Source organism: Lonchura striata, chromosome 8 (assembly GCF_046129695.1).
Source record: "Lonchura striata isolate bLonStr1 chromosome 8, bLonStr1.mat, whole genome shotgun sequence".
Taxonomy (NCBI): domain Eukaryota; kingdom Metazoa; phylum Chordata; class Aves; order Passeriformes; family Estrildidae; genus Lonchura; species Lonchura striata.
This window is the reverse complement of record NC_134610.1, coordinates 11,702,601-11,720,278: the sequence shown is the minus strand read 5'-3', so window position 1 is coordinate 11,720,278 and position 17,678 is coordinate 11,702,601. Positions and strand designations below refer to the sequence as shown.

At 39.6% G+C, this 17,678-nt stretch overlaps 1 protein-coding gene across 1 annotated transcript in view; it reads right to left on the bottom strand.

The window, feature by feature from the left end:
- Positions 1-17,678, bottom strand: part of CLASP1 (cytoplasmic linker associated protein 1) — a 166,749-nt gene that overhangs the window by 98,630 nt on the left and 50,441 nt on the right. The window lies entirely within an intron of this gene.

Below are 17,678 nucleotides of genomic sequence, written 5' to 3'. Positions count from 1 at the left end.
CAGGTAGTGCAGAAAAGTCAGAGCACACGCCAGAAGATGTATCAGAATATAGGATTTATTTTATTTAATCCCCATCACATTAGGCTAATTCTGCTTCCAGCTCTATAGATTTGGGATAGAGGTAAATCCAAAAGCATGCAGAACTTTGCAGGATTTTTTTAAAGTTGCTATTATTTCAGATTTTCTTCTGTATGGTTTCAAGTGAGCATGGAGAAGTTTTAGTACATCAACTAGTAGCTTATTTGACAGATATTTCAGTACAGCATATGGCTTTCACATGGTTGGTTAACAAACAATTCAGACTGATATTTAATACAGCTTCAAATAAATATAAGCACAGTCTGAATGCCTTATTTACAAGTGGAAAGCTCCAATTCCTGAGATCTGTTTCTTGGGCCTTTTTCACCCATCCTTCAAAGCCTCAATTTAAGAAAACCATGGGCTTAAGGAAAAAAAGTCATGGAAGAAAAATACCAAAACCAAAAATGTGTCACAATTCATAAAATATTAATAGTCAGCAGGGCTTCTGTTTTCCTGAAGCTCGTTTCATCCACTTCCCAACATCTTTAAAATAAAAGGAAGATCTACACTCCTTCATCCACATTCCCCCCCATAAAGAATCATCATTAGGTACAGCAAATAGAGCAGTCATACTCAGAGAAAGAAAAATAGACAAAAAGCTAGAGGGAAGACATTGCTGAAACTTTCCTTCCTTTTGTCATTAATTACTTCAGCCTACTAAATTTGGTATTCATATTTCAGAGGCAACATGAAACCCTGAGCAAGCAAGGGAACTTTAATGTGCTACAAAGAAGAAAACATCTTTCTCAAAGTGCTTGCAATATAAATAATGCAGTCATAGCACAGATAAAAGTAATTACTATTTGACTTTATTATTAGACTTTATAAAAAAATAAGCACAAATCTCCCCCTCCATTTATTTTAAAAGAAAAAGGGCAGTTAAAAAATGCAAGTAGTTGTGTCCTAATCAGTCTAACATATTCCTGCCTAATCCATTTTTATTTGGACTCAGTGTTGCTGTTCACTTTCGTCCCACGGCTCAGCATCCTTTTTCAACCATCCTCAGGTCCCTGCACCTAGGTAAAACTTAAGCCTGTTATCCAGGCTTCCATGACTGGAAGTTGGACTTAATAATTGATTCTGATCACAGCTGATCATCTGATTTCTTTAGTAACCATCCTGTTTTCTTCCCTATGTTCACAGTAAAAGACTTCCACAGTTGGTCTGTCCAAGAAGGAACAATGAAAGAAATCAGTTTTCCCACATAAAACCACTTACTGCATCAAATAACAATATGTCAGGATCAAATAGAAAATTCAATTTGAAAAAATGTGTTTGGCAGACCAGTAAAATCTTGATTCATTTGATCTGAACTTTACCAGTTTCTCTGCTGTATCTCCTGTACCACTTGACTAACTCTGAGACCATCTCACCCACAAGAAGAACTAAACAAAGGGACTAAGGGCAGACTAGTTTTGACCTTCATCTCTTTGTTTTAATCAAGTTCAAAATTTGGTAAGAGGTGGTGGAAGCTCTGAATAAACATCTACAAGCAAGCAGATTCCCTCTGGTTCAAGGGCAAAGTCTGTCAAGTGAAAGTGAAGGATGAATTTGCCTCAGGACTCAGATGCACGATCAAATTATTGCTGCTTAACAAGTTATAAGACACCAGCTGAGGCAAAGTAACAGCCCTTGAGATGCTCTTAAACTATGGCAAGTGTAAGGTAATACAATTTAACTTAGCCCTAAAGAAAATTAAGCCAAGCAAAATCCTTCACATTTACCACAAAGAACACAAACACTAACCACAACCCAACTAAACATCTTACTCTGGATCTGCTCATTAAAGACTTCACAAAATAAATACTGACATAAACAGAATTGGCAACATTAAAAACCAAAGAGGTTCCCATTCAAAAGCTGGGAATGCTGATTGCAAAAAAAGCCTGGCACAGCTGTTTTCACCACTACTGGAGGAAAAGAGAAGTCAAATTACTCATCTTTCCTTAGCACTTCTCACAGGTGATTCTGCCAAGAGAAGCTGATGTGGAACAAGACTGAGACAAGGTGGTGAGCATGGCTGGTATAAATCCTTCCTCATTCACAAAAGTTACTGAAATCATTATCAGCACAAGATACCAAAACCCAACTGATTTCAATCTATATAGATTTCTGTTTCAGTCAGGCACATCTACTGCCTCCAGGCAAGAGTTAAAGAAGTCAACAAGTCAAAACTAAAAAAAAACCAACACTTTATTAATACAAAGAACCATTTTTTAAGAAGCTTGAGATCTCTCTTTTGCCTAAGGCAAGTCTGGCTGGCACAGAGACTTTGTACATCTGTGACCCTGAAAGATCACTGCAATGATAATTCAAATGGACAAATTAGAGAGCAGCTTCTTCCCTCTTGCATTGCTTTGTCTGTGCTGTAGAGAGATCTGTCCTTTCATACGTGACATTTACACTTTACTCCTAAACTGCAAGCTGTAAAGTGTAGTCCTTGTAAAGGCTCAGCTCCCAGAAGCAAGCTGTCCCCTTTTTCAGCAGGCTGCTTATAATATAAACATAGAAGTCACCAGGAGAATCAGACTCCACTACACCATGCTTCTGCTTTGTTAACTTGTGAAGATGAGCATAAATATACATGTTGAGATGAACAGTTCCTACTTTTATTTCAGTTCTAGGATATACAATTCACTCTAAAGCTTAAACTCAATAACCTTAAAACTTACAAGGATTTCTATTACTTGCCTAAAATGCTGATTACCCAACAGAGACAAAAATCTAAGTAACCAGAGCTTAGTATGATAATTGATGTACATTGCCTGAGTTAAAGTCTGGGGAGATGAAAATCGGCTCTGGAAAGTACAGAGGACAGGTAGAGATTAAATTTCTACAACACACAGGGAAGGACAGATAGTAAGTAGAGAAGGGAATAGAAAAATGCTTGTAAAACACATCTAACAGGAATTTGCACACTGTGCTTTGTGAGCCATCCCAGGAATTGGTACATATGCAACTTCTTCCTTGTCAGATCATCTCATATCATGCTCAAAAAGCAAGAGTCAGGCATCTCTTTCAGTCCAGCAATTCAATTAAATACTTCCTCGTGACTGAAGCCATGATTCCTTACTCCCCATTACTATGAAGTCACTCTCCACACTTTGATGTCAAAATAAAATATTACTAAAACAGTATCAGCCCAAGAGATTATTTAAATGTCTAATTTTCCCACTAACAATCACTTCTTGGGTGGTATTTTGTAAGTTGCCAGACAAGCTGAAAGCCTAGCAGAACTATCTAGGGTGATTCAAGGATGACCAATTCAGACCTTCCTCCTGTTCAGGCACGTTATGGCATGTACTGTAATGCAGGAAGACTTTTAGATCCACCTCCTCTATGGGACCTAAAGGACAGAAACCCTTGTATCCAGGGGGTGTGGGAGAACAGACAGAAATCGAGATTAAATGGATTCATATCATTGTAATATCCCACCATTTGAGAGAGTATAGGCAACCAACTGCAAAACCAAATAGCACAACATTTGAGCATAAATCTTAATCAGGAGTAATAACAGAAATTAATAGATTGCTTCAATCCTAAAGAGGCTTCTTTCAAGGTTATTCAACAAAATAAAATAGGGATGAAGTCTGAGACATTCCTATTTTGGAAACTCTGCAACAGGTTCCCAGGTTGCAATAATGGTCTTCAAGTACTTACTGGGCCTTTTACAGTGCAATAGCACTGATGAAATCTTTCCCTGAACCCAGGTTTACCATAAGTGATGACTGAGAAGGAGAAATTTGTTTTCTAAGTTTGCTCTAAAGATACTGATCCCAAGGCAAGTATCTGTAGCCATCAGGTCACAGAGGTGGCAAGAGCTGAGGGAAGGAAATGTCTTTGAAGCACCTTTGAAATCAGAGTATGATGCCTCCTCACATTTGCATCATTTCTTATATACCCATTTTATTAAGTCTTTATTTTTAGATCACTTTGTTGTCATCTTCCACTCAGTTCACATTCTTGTACAGGAGAAAAGGTATGACTCAGAGAAGAGGAGGTGCAGAGGAGCACCATTTCTCCTTCACAAGAGGCAAAATGGATGATTTTTCTTTGTAAGGGTGAGCCCATCCAGTGAACCCCCTCCTGCCAGTCCTCACTCAAATTACAACTCTCTGTAATATAACTGTGTACTATGTGACAAACAAAAAATCTAAGTTCAAGTTTATTAAAGGCACTTTGTCTCTCACAGGCTGCAAGGTATCCAGACACACCTAGAATTTACATTGCAGAGAAGGAACAAAAGAAAATAATACATGTCAAAGAATTTAAGTATTTTATTTTAAACACATTTCATTTCAGACACAGGAATGGAGTGAATTAAAAATATGGGACTAAGTTGTTAAAAACAAAATGTGTGTTAGAGAGTAAAATCTAACAAAGAAAACAATGGCTCTTCCACATCATTCATTTCAGAACAGCTTCCCACTCATATATGCAAAGCAAAATACACTTGTATTACATACAAGTAAAAATATATTTGGTGGTTTGTATTCATTGGGTAGCAACATCAGGATTCCAGGTGACACCAAGACCTTCTTTCTACCAGCTGGAAGTGACACTGAAACCAATCTACAAATGATAACAACTAATCATAGACTTTATCTGAGAGTTTCCTTTCTGAACCTTCAACTTTGGGGCTTTCACAGTGACTCACAAACGTGCAAATACATTTGTCCAAGAGTACACTTGAACCAGCTGTAAAAACTGAGAGCTACAACTCACTATTTCTATTTATTCATTCACCAAGTAAAAGGATCTTGACATGCAAGTAAATTATTTTGAAATTAAAATACTGCTTGAGATCAACACTCACATTCCAGATTCTTATGCATCTGCTTTACTTTTTCACAAATCAGAAGCAGGAGTGACCATGTGTTATGCTCCATGTAACCAAGTGTTGATACTCACTTTGACAGGCAGGATTACTATCTGTTGACACACTGAAAAACATTCACAAACTCCATGACTGAAACCCTATCAGGTATGGAAGTGGTAATAGCACAGAGGAGGTGTGAGGCAGAGGCAGATATGAGCACCAAATTAGCAAGTTTTCATTATTAGCAGGTGTTTCCAGGCATTGCTTAGACTATCTGAAGAACCAGTATGAACATTAAAAAATATGCACAAACAGCTGACTATAACATAAAGGAAACAAAGTGTATCAGTAGTTGCACATCAGAAAATGTCAAGCAGACGAAGTTGCAGAAGAAAAAGCCATATAAATCTTTCTCCACCCAATTCAGTAATTTTTAGCAGACAATATAGGTTGCTGCTGCCTTGTTTAACACAAATAACAGGGAATGCTCATAGGGCACTGCCATCTGTCAGCAGCTGTTACTGAAAACCAAATACGGGGCAAGTGAGCAGTTCACAGCACTCTGCCTCCAGATGCAAACAAAATTCACAAGAAATAGAAATAAAGTATAGGGGAAAATAATGTTTTATCAAATCCCTAAACCCAAATTCTATGCTCAAATGTACACAAACCTTCAGCATTTCTGGAGAAGACAAGTACCAGTCACAGCTTGACCACTTCATTCCTTTCACAAGCAGGAGTGCTGAAGGTCCTGTACACTTGCAGATACTATAGAAGCAGGAGATTTCTATCTAGGCATGATTATTCTTCATATGTGGCCAACTGCTTTACCAAGTACCAGTTTATTCAGATAGAAAAAATATCTGAGGCCTCCCAAAACATGAGAGCAGCATCAGCCTGGTTCATCTGAAGCTTCCACCACTAACCATCTTGAGCCATCTGAATTGCTCATCTCCATTACAGATCACTTACCTTAATTTCAAGTAGCAAGAATTATTATTTTGTCCAGACTGGAACTGAATGGCTCAGTTACACAACAGCTCTTTACTATTTGTACTGTTGTGGCAGCCTGCAGCTGTGACCAGCAGCATCCTGGTTCATTGGATATAGTGCACATCCCATCAGCTCCCTGGATGTTGTCAAACACTGAATCCATGCTTAGAAGCCACAAGCCAGCCAGAGAAGCAAGCTTTGAACCATTAGGCTGCATATTAACCAGCACCCAGGGGCCTTTCAGGCCAGCTAAACCATGTCAGCTGAACTAAAAAGATGAAATTACACTCACACTGCACCACTGGTGAGAGTCTCTTGGCATCATTTAGTCTGAAGAGACTGTGAAGGGATGAGAACAACTTTGCCTCCTGGCACAATGGAGAGAAGAACCCCTACATCTCTTACAGAATTAATGCATGTCCTACATTAACTTCTCTGTTCATGTCTTGTTTAGGCTCAACAGGTAACAACAAATGACTGAAAGGTCAGCAAGCATCTTGCTAGAATTAAAAAACCCATAAATTAATCACACCACAAACTAAAGATTCTGGCAAAACTTGGCCATTTTAGCTTTCTAAATGAAAATTTCAAACTCAAAGCAATGACAACAAATCAGCCTTAGGCCTGTCCAAGTCCCACTCCTGCAACCACACCACCATGCTGGCAAATCATCTGGTTCTCTTTAGCAACCATCTGTGCTTGCCTTCACTTAAAGAAGAATTAGCAAACAGAGGGACTGGCACATGTGAAGTACAGCACGTACCAGACAACTACAGGTTCACTTTTAGTTTTACTCAGAGATTGAAAGCATGTAAGATCAGGGTTTTTTTAACTGGGAGGCAGGCATTTCAATAAAACCTTTACATAAGAATGTTCATAAGAAGTCAATGCTTCAATTAGCATAAACTCAAACTGCCTTGCCTCTTTACCCATGCAAAGCTTCAAGGGTCCCCACTATACACTCCCTCCTCTTTACAACCTGGAGACTGAATTGATGAAGTCTTCACTGAAAAACAGAACCAAGAAAATGGGCTGGAGAACTTCCAGACCCTCTTTTTTAATAGCAATTTTGTGTTTAGTTTTTAAATATTTGAAGTAAGATCCTTCTGATTCATCTGGAAAGCCTTTCCCACTGACACAGAGAACCACTGATAATTCCTCCTTGGAATAGGGGTGGATTTGTTGAGGTGATCTAGGTTAGTCATTTAGATTACATTTAAACCAGGTTTACTTAGCTTCCTTTTCCAAATATTACAAGGAAATAAGGTAAAAATACCTTACTGAGATGAAGAAAAAGAATTCAAACATCCTGAGTTATAAGAAATATTTAGGTTGTCTACATAGGGAAGAGAAATACAAAGCTCTGTCTGCAAAATAAAGCTTACAATTACAAGTTTAAGAAGACTCTTAATAATAGTATTTTGAAGAATGACATGAAGATTAAATGGATCACCTACTAACTTGTAGTAAACTGCTCTTCACATAAACAATTAGAATACATCCACATTTAAATATCAAGCTTTAAATTCTTAATATTAAAATCAAAGAGCAATCTGCATCTTAATGCTTCACTGAAAGTGCCCATGTGCAACTTGACAGTCACACTGATGACAGACCAATTAAACTAAAGTGAAGCATTATCACCTATTCTAGCATAACACCAAATCAGCAGAGGATGTGCATTAAATGATACATGCTGCCATTTATAGAGGTGCCTCTGTTGTGGCTTGCAGCCTTTTCATGCTGACATCAGGTAGTGTTGTTAGCTGAGGTCACATTCTCTTTTGCCTTTAGCCCTGTTACCACTCGTGATAAACTGAGGAGCTGAATATCAGACAGTTTCAAATGACACTGGCAAACCTTGCCTTCAGTTTACCGACACACACAGCTAAAAAGTACTGAGCAAAAAAAAAAAAAAAAAAAACACTGAATCAATTTGAAGATCTTCCATAACTACTGCATCCTACAGAAGGAAATAATGAAATAATGGCATAATTTAGGTTAAAGGGGACCTCTGAAGGTCAAGTAATTCAACCTCCTTTTGAAAGCAGGGCTGACAAAGTTGTATTGCTCAAGGCCACATCCAGACTCAATTTAAAAACCTCCACAGATGAAAATCCTCTGGACAACCTCTTCCAGTGCTTCACTCACTATCTTCAAAGTGAAGAAAAATATCAACTCATGGGAAAAAACCCAAGCATAAGGCTGTCCTCTCAGTCCCTCAATACTGTGGACTACTGGAACTTGCATAAAACCAAATTAAAACCTCTTGATGAAAAAAACCTAACTTCTAATTCAGAGATTTTCTGGAATTAGTTGTCTATGCATTATAGGTACAGGAAAGTTAAGATTCTAGCCCAAAATTTACAAGAGGAGCTAGAATCTAGTACAGGTTTTTACTGGTGTTTGTCCTGTGTGTAGTTTCACAAAAACCCCTTGCACACCAAGAGGGAGCAAAGATCACCTGCTTCCAAATACTGGTCAGACCATCGCTGGCCAAGGGTGCAGAGCACCATCAAATATAGTTAATTTTCACCTCTAACTGGAGCTATTTACATTTCTAGGGCATGGTAAACATGGTGTTTCAGATGGCTCTGTGATCCAGCTTTCCTGGGAAGAAGCTGTGGAAAGGATCAAATGTAACATGCTCAGACTGGACGCCCTGGAGGGAACATTCTGCTGCAGCTGATGGAGTGCCTGGCCCAGTTTATACAAAAGAGACAGGACGTGGCACAGTCCAACTCCGTCACAAAGCTCCCAGGGCCCCAGTATTCTGCCATATCTCCCACACTTTCAGGCAGAGTGAACAGAGCTCCTTATAATGTGCTGCTACAAACAAGAAATAGCTAGGACAAAAATAGGGACAAGACTGCTTTAGAGCCCATGATAATAAATAGGCTTCAGGGAGTGCAATGAAGGGAAGCAGCAAGCACAGAGCACAACATGCATACAAAGACCCAATACAGAGTCTTCAGAGAAATCCCACTGCAGTGAGACAAAATCCAGCACACACATCAAAAAGAAAGGGATTAAAAAAAAAAAAAAAGACATTTAAGGAAAGCACTAGAGACAAGTATGGAGCTTCTTAAGGGGGAGGGAGCAGAGAATAAGTTTCAGTGTGCTGGTGCATAAATATTTTGCCTATGGAAGCTTGGGATCAGATCTTATTTAAGTCTCCAGTGAAAAGGAGCGTGACTGTCCCTCCACATCACAGAAGCTCCATGTGATTAGAACCCTCTGCAGATTCAGCTCCTGCTCAGCACAGAGCTCAAACAGCAGGAGCATAAATCGAAGCTGAAGTGCACTGGCAGAGCTGCAGCAGGAAGAAGTGTGCCCACCTCTGCCTCTCCACAGCTGCCTCCAGGATTGCCGCTGATCCCAGCAGGAGCTGGGGGAATTCAGGGGAGGAAACATAAATGATGAAGAACAGAGTTCGACCCATTCTTCATAAAGCAGCCCTAATTAGAAATGTCAGGCCTCATTATGAGCCAGCGCTCCACTAGACAGGAGTCCCATTACTTGGCAGAGATGTATGTGGGAGACATGCATTTCTTAAAGATGAAACATCTTGTACACATCTTTCCTCTACCCACACCACAGCCAAAGGGAAAAGCCTCACTACCTGGGAGTGAAGGCAGCACCAGTGCTGCCAACTGCATAAACACTAGCTGAAGCAGTGCCAACACGGTTTCATCCTAAAACTCTATCTCCCCCTTCCCTCTGGAAGGCTAAGAGCAGTCATGCTTAGAATATTCATAACAAGGCTTTTTACAACACAGTCTACCAGAAATTTACATAGGGGCCTGTTCATTTCCCATGGAAATCATTAGAAATAGTCCAAGAGTATCAAAGGGAGAAGATCTGGAGTAAAAAAATAGTATAAATTTCTCTCTTCTACCTCTGCATTCAAGCATTCATCTCCAAAGAAGCCCAGATATGTCTCATATTCCTTAGACATCAGCATCTGCACTTCATACCAGAAACATCCATGTCAAACATCTAAAGGATTTTGTTGTACACTGACAAGTTCTGAGAGAAGGCAGGTTAGGTGTATCACAGGAAAGGGAACAGCTCAGGAAATGTGGTTGCTATAGGTTTTGCCATTCTCGAAAAAAAGCAGTTCAGGTGACACTTCACAGTGAGCAAAGGTATTTCTCTTCCTCTGTAAGGCATTGCTTGTGATAAAATTCACCTGGCTCGATTCTGAATTCCACCTGCAAAGCAGCAGCCATTAGCAGCTTTCCTCATGAAGATTTGTCTGCAGTGAGATCCCTGCATGCTACACGTGGGGTGTTAACCTAGCCAGGACTATTCAGGGATGTCTGCAGCTTTGGGGCTTCAGGGGAATAAACAAAAAAAGAGACTCAAACTGCTTAGCACAATGCAACAAAAGGATTCTTTTGACAGAGCAGCAGGGCAGAATTAATTCCTTCAGCAGGCAGAAGAAACCCAGTCATTATGCAGTATTTGCTGTCTTAATACTACAAAAATAGGATGCATTTACTTATTTCAGATCAGTTTTGTTCTATTTCACATCACTATATCTCAGCTACAAACAAAATACTTCAGCCAAACATAACAGAGGAGGAAGGCAGAGTAATGCCTGACCAGGGCCAAGTATAGACAATGCCTTCCCTGTACTTCCCTCTGAAGTAACAAAACAGCACTTGTCCACTCCTGCATTTTCAAAAAAAAGCTCCTCTTCATGCCCCCCACTAATATGTGGCTGTAACAGCAGGTTTTGTTCTACCACTGCATGTTAAAACTGGATATACCATCTGTATTACTAAGTCTTCCTCAGAAATGGGCTCAGCAGTCTAATCTCATCCAGCCTAAGGTCAATGATCTGAAAATGAAAAGTAACTAGGTAGAAGACCTTCAAGCTTCCAAGCATTTGGTCTCAGATTTTTAGAAATCAACCAGGTGCACTTCAGTCTAGACACTTTCATAAAACCTCACAGTTATGGAAGCTGCAGCTACTGTGGTTACAACATACAAGGACAGGGATGTTATTTGTTGCTGGTAGGAGAAACACATGTTTCGTGTACTTCTGTTGCCCATAAAAGCCTATCCTGTATTTCACAATTACCACAGTGACTGTTGTCCTCAGAGGCTGCTAATTACAGCAGCTAAACTCAGTCCACTTGTTACATGCTCAACCTGAAAATACATCTCATCAAATAAATGAGAGCAGCATCACGGAATTTATCAAACTGCTCCACAAGAGGTGCAAGAAATTTCATCTCTTCCACAAGCAGTCTTTGGCCACCACTGAGGCAGCTCATTAAGGACAGCAACTGAATTCTAACTGGGACAGTGATACTATATAAAGACAGCCCAGAGCATTAATTTAAAAGTAGTTATTAGGAGACTACTCTCCAGCACCCAGCCAGGCTACAGAAAGGGAAAGAAAAGACACCTACTCCTCCACTACTTTCTTGGAAACTCAACTGTTTGTGAACCTCAGGCAAGGACTTCTATGCCAAGAACAATTTTTTAATTGTTCTCATAGGAGCAGAAAGTTTGTGATACCTTCACTTGTGCTCACTGAAATACTCTACTGTGTACCCCCAACAAGTGTTGAAGTCAGTGTGTGTGAAACACAAACACAACCCAAATGAACTTTACAAATCTGCACAGTGTAAAACTATGGGATACTTTTTACTCCCACCATATTGCCCTTTAGTGTGCCAGTTTTCCTCTACAATATTTGAATACTCCCATCTCTCAGAGAATTGCTGAGAATTAAAAGGCTGACTTAAAATCATTGCTATGTTCACAGTGATCAATACATGTGTGCACAGGCATATGTATGAACCATCCTACTGATGAACTTGCCCCTGGAAGATTCTGTGTACAATAAACAAAGCTAAGTAACCAAATCCATAAGATTTTGTCTTTTCATGTAAAAATGTCACTGAAGTTAATATTACTCCAGCTTTGACCGCAAGCTCTTTCTGACAGAACAACTACAAAGGAGAGCCAGCTGGGAAAAACAGCACAGTTTGGTGCAGAATTTTTTTTTTTTTTTTTTTAAATGACCACTGCAAATTTAAGGCTTTGTTTTAGAGGTGAAACCAACCTGACACCAAAATATGTGAAAGAATTTGGAAGAAAAGATCATAGCAGAGCAATCAGCAAACTGCTAAGCATTCCTGAACTGTGATCACCTCTGCAGCTGTACCAGATGTTACTGTGTTTCCATGGGAGGGAAGGGTGTAGGATTTCTTCAGTCTAATTCTTTATGAACACTGGACTATAAATTTATCCTTGCCATGTGTTCTAAGTTGCATGTGCTCCCTGAGACAACCACTGAGCTTGCTCAGATACACATGGTACTTTACCAATGGGGGAGAACAGGCCCTGCATGAAGAAATTAATCTCCAGACGTGCAGGACATTCATGTATTTAACTTTCATCAGTAATAATGGAATGGTGCACAATAATCTTTTAGTCATGAAGCCCACACTAAACAGCAGCATCTCATCCTTTAACTGCCCACTCCTTCAGCCTATATTTTATGCATGTCTGTTAGTGATGTTGGTAGTAAAGTGATTCTGCTTAATTACACCAAAGCTTTGCCAAAACAGCATTTGTGTGTTCATATAAAACCATTTGGCTTAAGGGAAGTGATGAAACAACCAGAGTAACTCTGGCCTTCTTTGCAAGGAAATCACAGATTAAGGCACTCTGGATTCAATCCAGAATTAGCAATACCCTAACAACATACACACGTACTTTTCTTCTGACATTTGCTACTACCACAGTTCAGACAACCAACAGTGACCTGGAGGTCAGACATTTCCCAGCTGATTAAGATCAGCTAGACCATTGCCCCAGGCTCTTCATTTCACCAGCTGATCTTTTAAAGCTGATAAGTTCCTAGAATGATGAAATCATCACACTTCATTGACAACAACAAATACATGCTTGTTTTCTGCAATAAGCAATGAAGTACATTAATTATTCAACATAATTCCGACTTTGGAAAAATCATGGATTATTCTCAACTCCTCTTTTGAGAGACAGGAGGAGTCAGAGTGCAAAGGTCTCTCAGCTGTAGATGGTGACACTATCCACTGACAGGTGATGCAGTTCACAAGAAGAACAACCAGCCCAGACAGGCTTCTGTATTAATTTCCTGGCATTGGGAGGCATTTACTGATGGTGAAGAAGGAACACCACATACATGAATCTACTGCTTCCTCTGAAAATACATGCAGTAATTGTCTTGGAAAACAATGTCCCAGGAGGATAAAATAAAGATCTGTCCATAGAAATGGCACATATTGCAGCATGCAGTATTCATTCCACAGCATTCAGTTTGCCCAGGAGATTTCCACTTTCTGGTACAAAAAAGCTGCCAATTAACTCACACCTTGAGACAGTAAATATCAATACAAACCCAAGGTTCACAGAATTTAGATACCAACTGACTCAGACTTCCTAAAATTATACTATATCCACAATATAGTAAGAATTTCAAAAAGACAACAGGTACACTGAATGAAAAGGGGGAAAAAAGAAAATGCAGTTTTACAAAGATGGCTAACAGAAATCATCTCCTCTGAAAGCTCAAATGAAAAGCACAGGCTTCTTACATATCAAAAATATACACAATATATGCTTCCCTCCTGTAAATTAATGCTTCATGGGTGCAAAGATACAAGGCTCCTCTGCCTTTCCATTTCACCAAGCCCCAGTCCAGCCTCACCGATTACCACAGACATCCTCTTACAGAAATGCAGTTAAAACACAAAAATACAGGTTAAAAAAAAAGAGTGATTTGGCGTATTCTTGGAACTGTGATTCAATGCTAATTCAGAAGTACTCATAACCAAATTAAATAATCTTCCCAACTGATACTGCAGAAGGAAATTGTTAGGAAATAGAAGTCTTAATGACCACTCAAAAACAACATAGATCAGCAGGGTTTTTGAAAATTCATGTTCTTCATCTATCTCAACCTGTTCTGGTCCCTTACATATGCACATATTTTCTTTCATCACCCCATGACATAGATTATTTATCATATTTTATAGAATCCTAAACTGGGCTTGATGACACCAGGCTACAGATGCTTGCAGACTATCCTTTTAAGTTCCACTTTTACTGCAAGATGGCTTCTGTCCCTACACACCGTTAAAAAGAAACAGAGCAATCGAATACTCAAACATTTACAAATAAACACAATCCATCCGTGGGGCACATTCATCAGCACCTACCTTTCCCTGTAGTCATTATTCTCTGCAGGGCTGGGGAGCTGCTGGGGAAGGGCACTGTGCTCAAGAGCAGCCCCACAGTCTCTCAGTACATGTTTCTCAGCAACTTAATCAGCAGCAAACCAGCCACCCTCCTACACCACTTTGCTGTGTGACCTAGCAGGCGATTGCCACCTCTCCTCCAAAATAAAAGCCTGTTCAGCATGCAGCTGAGCTCCATGTGCCCCCCTGTGCCTGCTTGCTCACACCCCTCCCCTTCTGCATCTGAGAATTTCAGCAATATGCTTATTTACAAAGCTGTTAGAGAGGGAGCAGAGCTCCTCTTGTCCATTTATACCTTCCACAAGGATGTACTATTAATTAATAGTGTTCATTCAAACATGACTCGAACATTACTGCTTTCTCTTGGCCCACACAGGTGAAGAGGCATGTATTTGCTCTTTTCATGCCCTAAAAATGCTGAGTCAATGAAACCAATCTTCTCTTTCATTCCGTATTTCAACTTGGGAACTGTATTAACAGAGAGCAAGCCATAATGGAAATTTAACTGCACAAGGAGGTATGAACACAAAAAAGCACAGTGCAGCATTCACTGCTTCAAAATATCTTTTATCCAGGAAAATTGTTGCTCCTTCCTGTCTGCAATTCAGCTGCTTGGATGTGTGTTGACAAACAAACAATATTCCACCCTCAGATGCACGGCCTCACTTGAAAAATGTGGGTGATTTTCCTTCACATAATAAATATCAAAATACCTTCCAATAACTCAGCTTTATTACCAGCAAAACACAAGAATCTAAAATAGTTCCAGTTTTCATATATTTAACTCCAAGTTCTCAAGTTCACAAACAGAATTAATTTAGTAAATAGCATATTTTTATACACCGTCCCAAATATACAAGTAGTCCTACTGAAAAGTAGCATTGCTCCCTCTTCATAGGTTTCAGTAACTGAAATTATCAAGTCTTTTATTTCAGCACTGTTTTAATTAACTTGCTTACTCTCAGAGCACATACTCATGTAGTCAGCTACCAAAATTGCATCCTCCCCTCACCTTACTCCATGAGTATCCGCGGGGGAGAGACTTCAGCTCCAGAATGCTGGCTTAAAGATCCTGCTTTGATTTCCTTCCAGCCCAACACCACCACTACCATCTCCACTGTCCCTAAATCTTGCTCTTCTGAGTCAAAGTTCAACATCAACAAAAAAGTACAATGCCCTCCTTTGCCACAGGAAAACCACCACGATATCCCTTCATACACAAATATAAATGCATCTCACAAGAATTGTGTGACTTACATTAAAAAATTGAAGGTTTGCATCATATTAGAATATCACAATGATGAACAGCATAAAAAACACACCAAAACATTTTGGTTGCTAATAACTTTGGTTTGGGTCATTGATTCCTATCAGACTGTATTTTTCAGTACATCATTTATTTTATTCTTAATCTTTACTAAAACTTGATTATAGAGTCTTCTGGAGTTTAAGTCTGATTCAAAGTCAACTCAAATCCATGGAAAATCTGTGCAGTTTATGTGAAGATCCTTACAGATAATACCAAGGAAACCCATACAGCATGAATTTCTTGGAGCCTCTGTCCAATAGCCTCTCTCTGTATCACATCCAACTAAAGATCATCACACAATGCCACTCAAAGACAGCAGCTGACTAGCTGGCAATTACTGGCTCTTTCATGCTGAAAATGTATTTGTCCCAGGGGAATAAGGCATCTGCATAATTAGCAAAAGCAGTTACACAGAAAATAATTAGCTTGCTGAAAGCCCAAAAGGGGAAAAACTATAATTTTTGCTTCAAGAGGCTGACTAATTATATACCAAATAACAAAACAGATCTGCACTGAGAATCATCAAGAAATCCAGCATGGATTTTAGCTTCATATTCTAGCTCTAAGGGCTGCTGGTAGCTTAGCAACAAGCAGCATACTTGGGCATGCCAAAACCTCCTCCAACTTAATGAAACACCTCAGATTACTATGCCAACCTCCCCCACCCCACTATGCATTTGGTTCTTGTGTATCTAAATGATAAAAACAAAGCCTAGCCAAAAAACAATCAAACAATTCAAGATAAACTCAAACAAGCACTAATGGACTAGAGTATAGAAAGATAAGCCAAAACAAAACATGAATTATTTTCAGAGACTTGAAAGTCACAGTCTGATTAGAGTTGATTCATTAGATTTCTTCTTTGGGTAAGAAAATGTTCTATTATTTTAAACAACTTTTCTAGTAGGTCTGTCTAAGATTTCTGTTTGTTTGTGTCTTGGGAACCACTAGATATGAAACCTTTAACAAGTCAGAGCAACTCCCTGATCTCCAAAGTACTCCTGATATACACAGACCACTGCTGCAATTCCTTCCTTTTACTTGAATCCTCAGTGAACTGGTGGAAGAAACTGTTATCCCAAACAGCAGTCTCAGAGCCTAGAGACCAGTTTTTACTGTGTTCCACCATTCTAGAAGCCACAGCTGCTGTCCTAAATCCCCAGCACCACTGTGTTCTGTACTAACAGAGGCTTGACAACCACTTTCAAATCTCACTGTGATTAGCACAACTCTGGTGCTCAGTTATGAGTGACTTTTCTGCCAACAAGCCTGATCTTGGTTATCCACAAGAGAAGCACATTCACATAGTCACCCATCCAACCACTCTGCCAGATTCAAAGAGTTAACAAGACTGAGCTATTTCCACTATTTCCGGAGAAAGGCAAATCTTTTGCATGTGCAATATCTATCACCATTCTCCCTGGTGAGTCTGACAACTGCTGAAAGTGTCACCTTTGTTCACAAAGTGTCAGGGCACAAGAAACCTGACAAATTTAGCTTGTCTTTCTCTCACAGGCCACAATAAACTTGTGACTGTGGGTGAAGATAAGCCTCCTTTTGCTGGCTTAGGCAATCTCAAAAAGATAAACTAAAAGTTGCACAGAGCTGTTGACACACAAGATAGGACAAGCATGTAATGCTGTATTTGTGCTGTGCTTGGAGGGCAAGGAGAAGCAACAAACAAGCCTATGGCACTAAGGGAAACTGAACCCTCCCTTCAAACACACACAAAAATTATTAATAATTAATGTTATCATTACTAACTTCACAAGTGAGAAATATTTTGATTCTGCAGCTATAGACTTTTTCATTTCCAGGGAAGATGAAAAGGTTCTGGCAGAACAATAGGAGATCCTAACTTTGCTCTCTTTGACCCTTAACACTCTCATCCACCCTCCCTTTCCCCCAGGCTACTTTTTTGTCTCAGTGCTCATACAGGAGATTCTACAGAGGAGAAATCCTACCACACACAGACTCCAGAGACTGCATCCTGCCACAGCACAAGAAAGAGCAGGGAAGACATCAGAAGATCAGGTTAAACAGAGTGCAGAATACAGGAGTACTTGTGTTGGGAATACTGAAAGTGTACCCATGAAGTCAGAAGATGGGGATCATAACGTCTCAGGACCTCGAAGCACAAAAAGGATAAATCTTTCACTGGAACAGTGACAAACGGGTATAAAAGAAAAAATTATTTTCAAGGAAGCCTAAA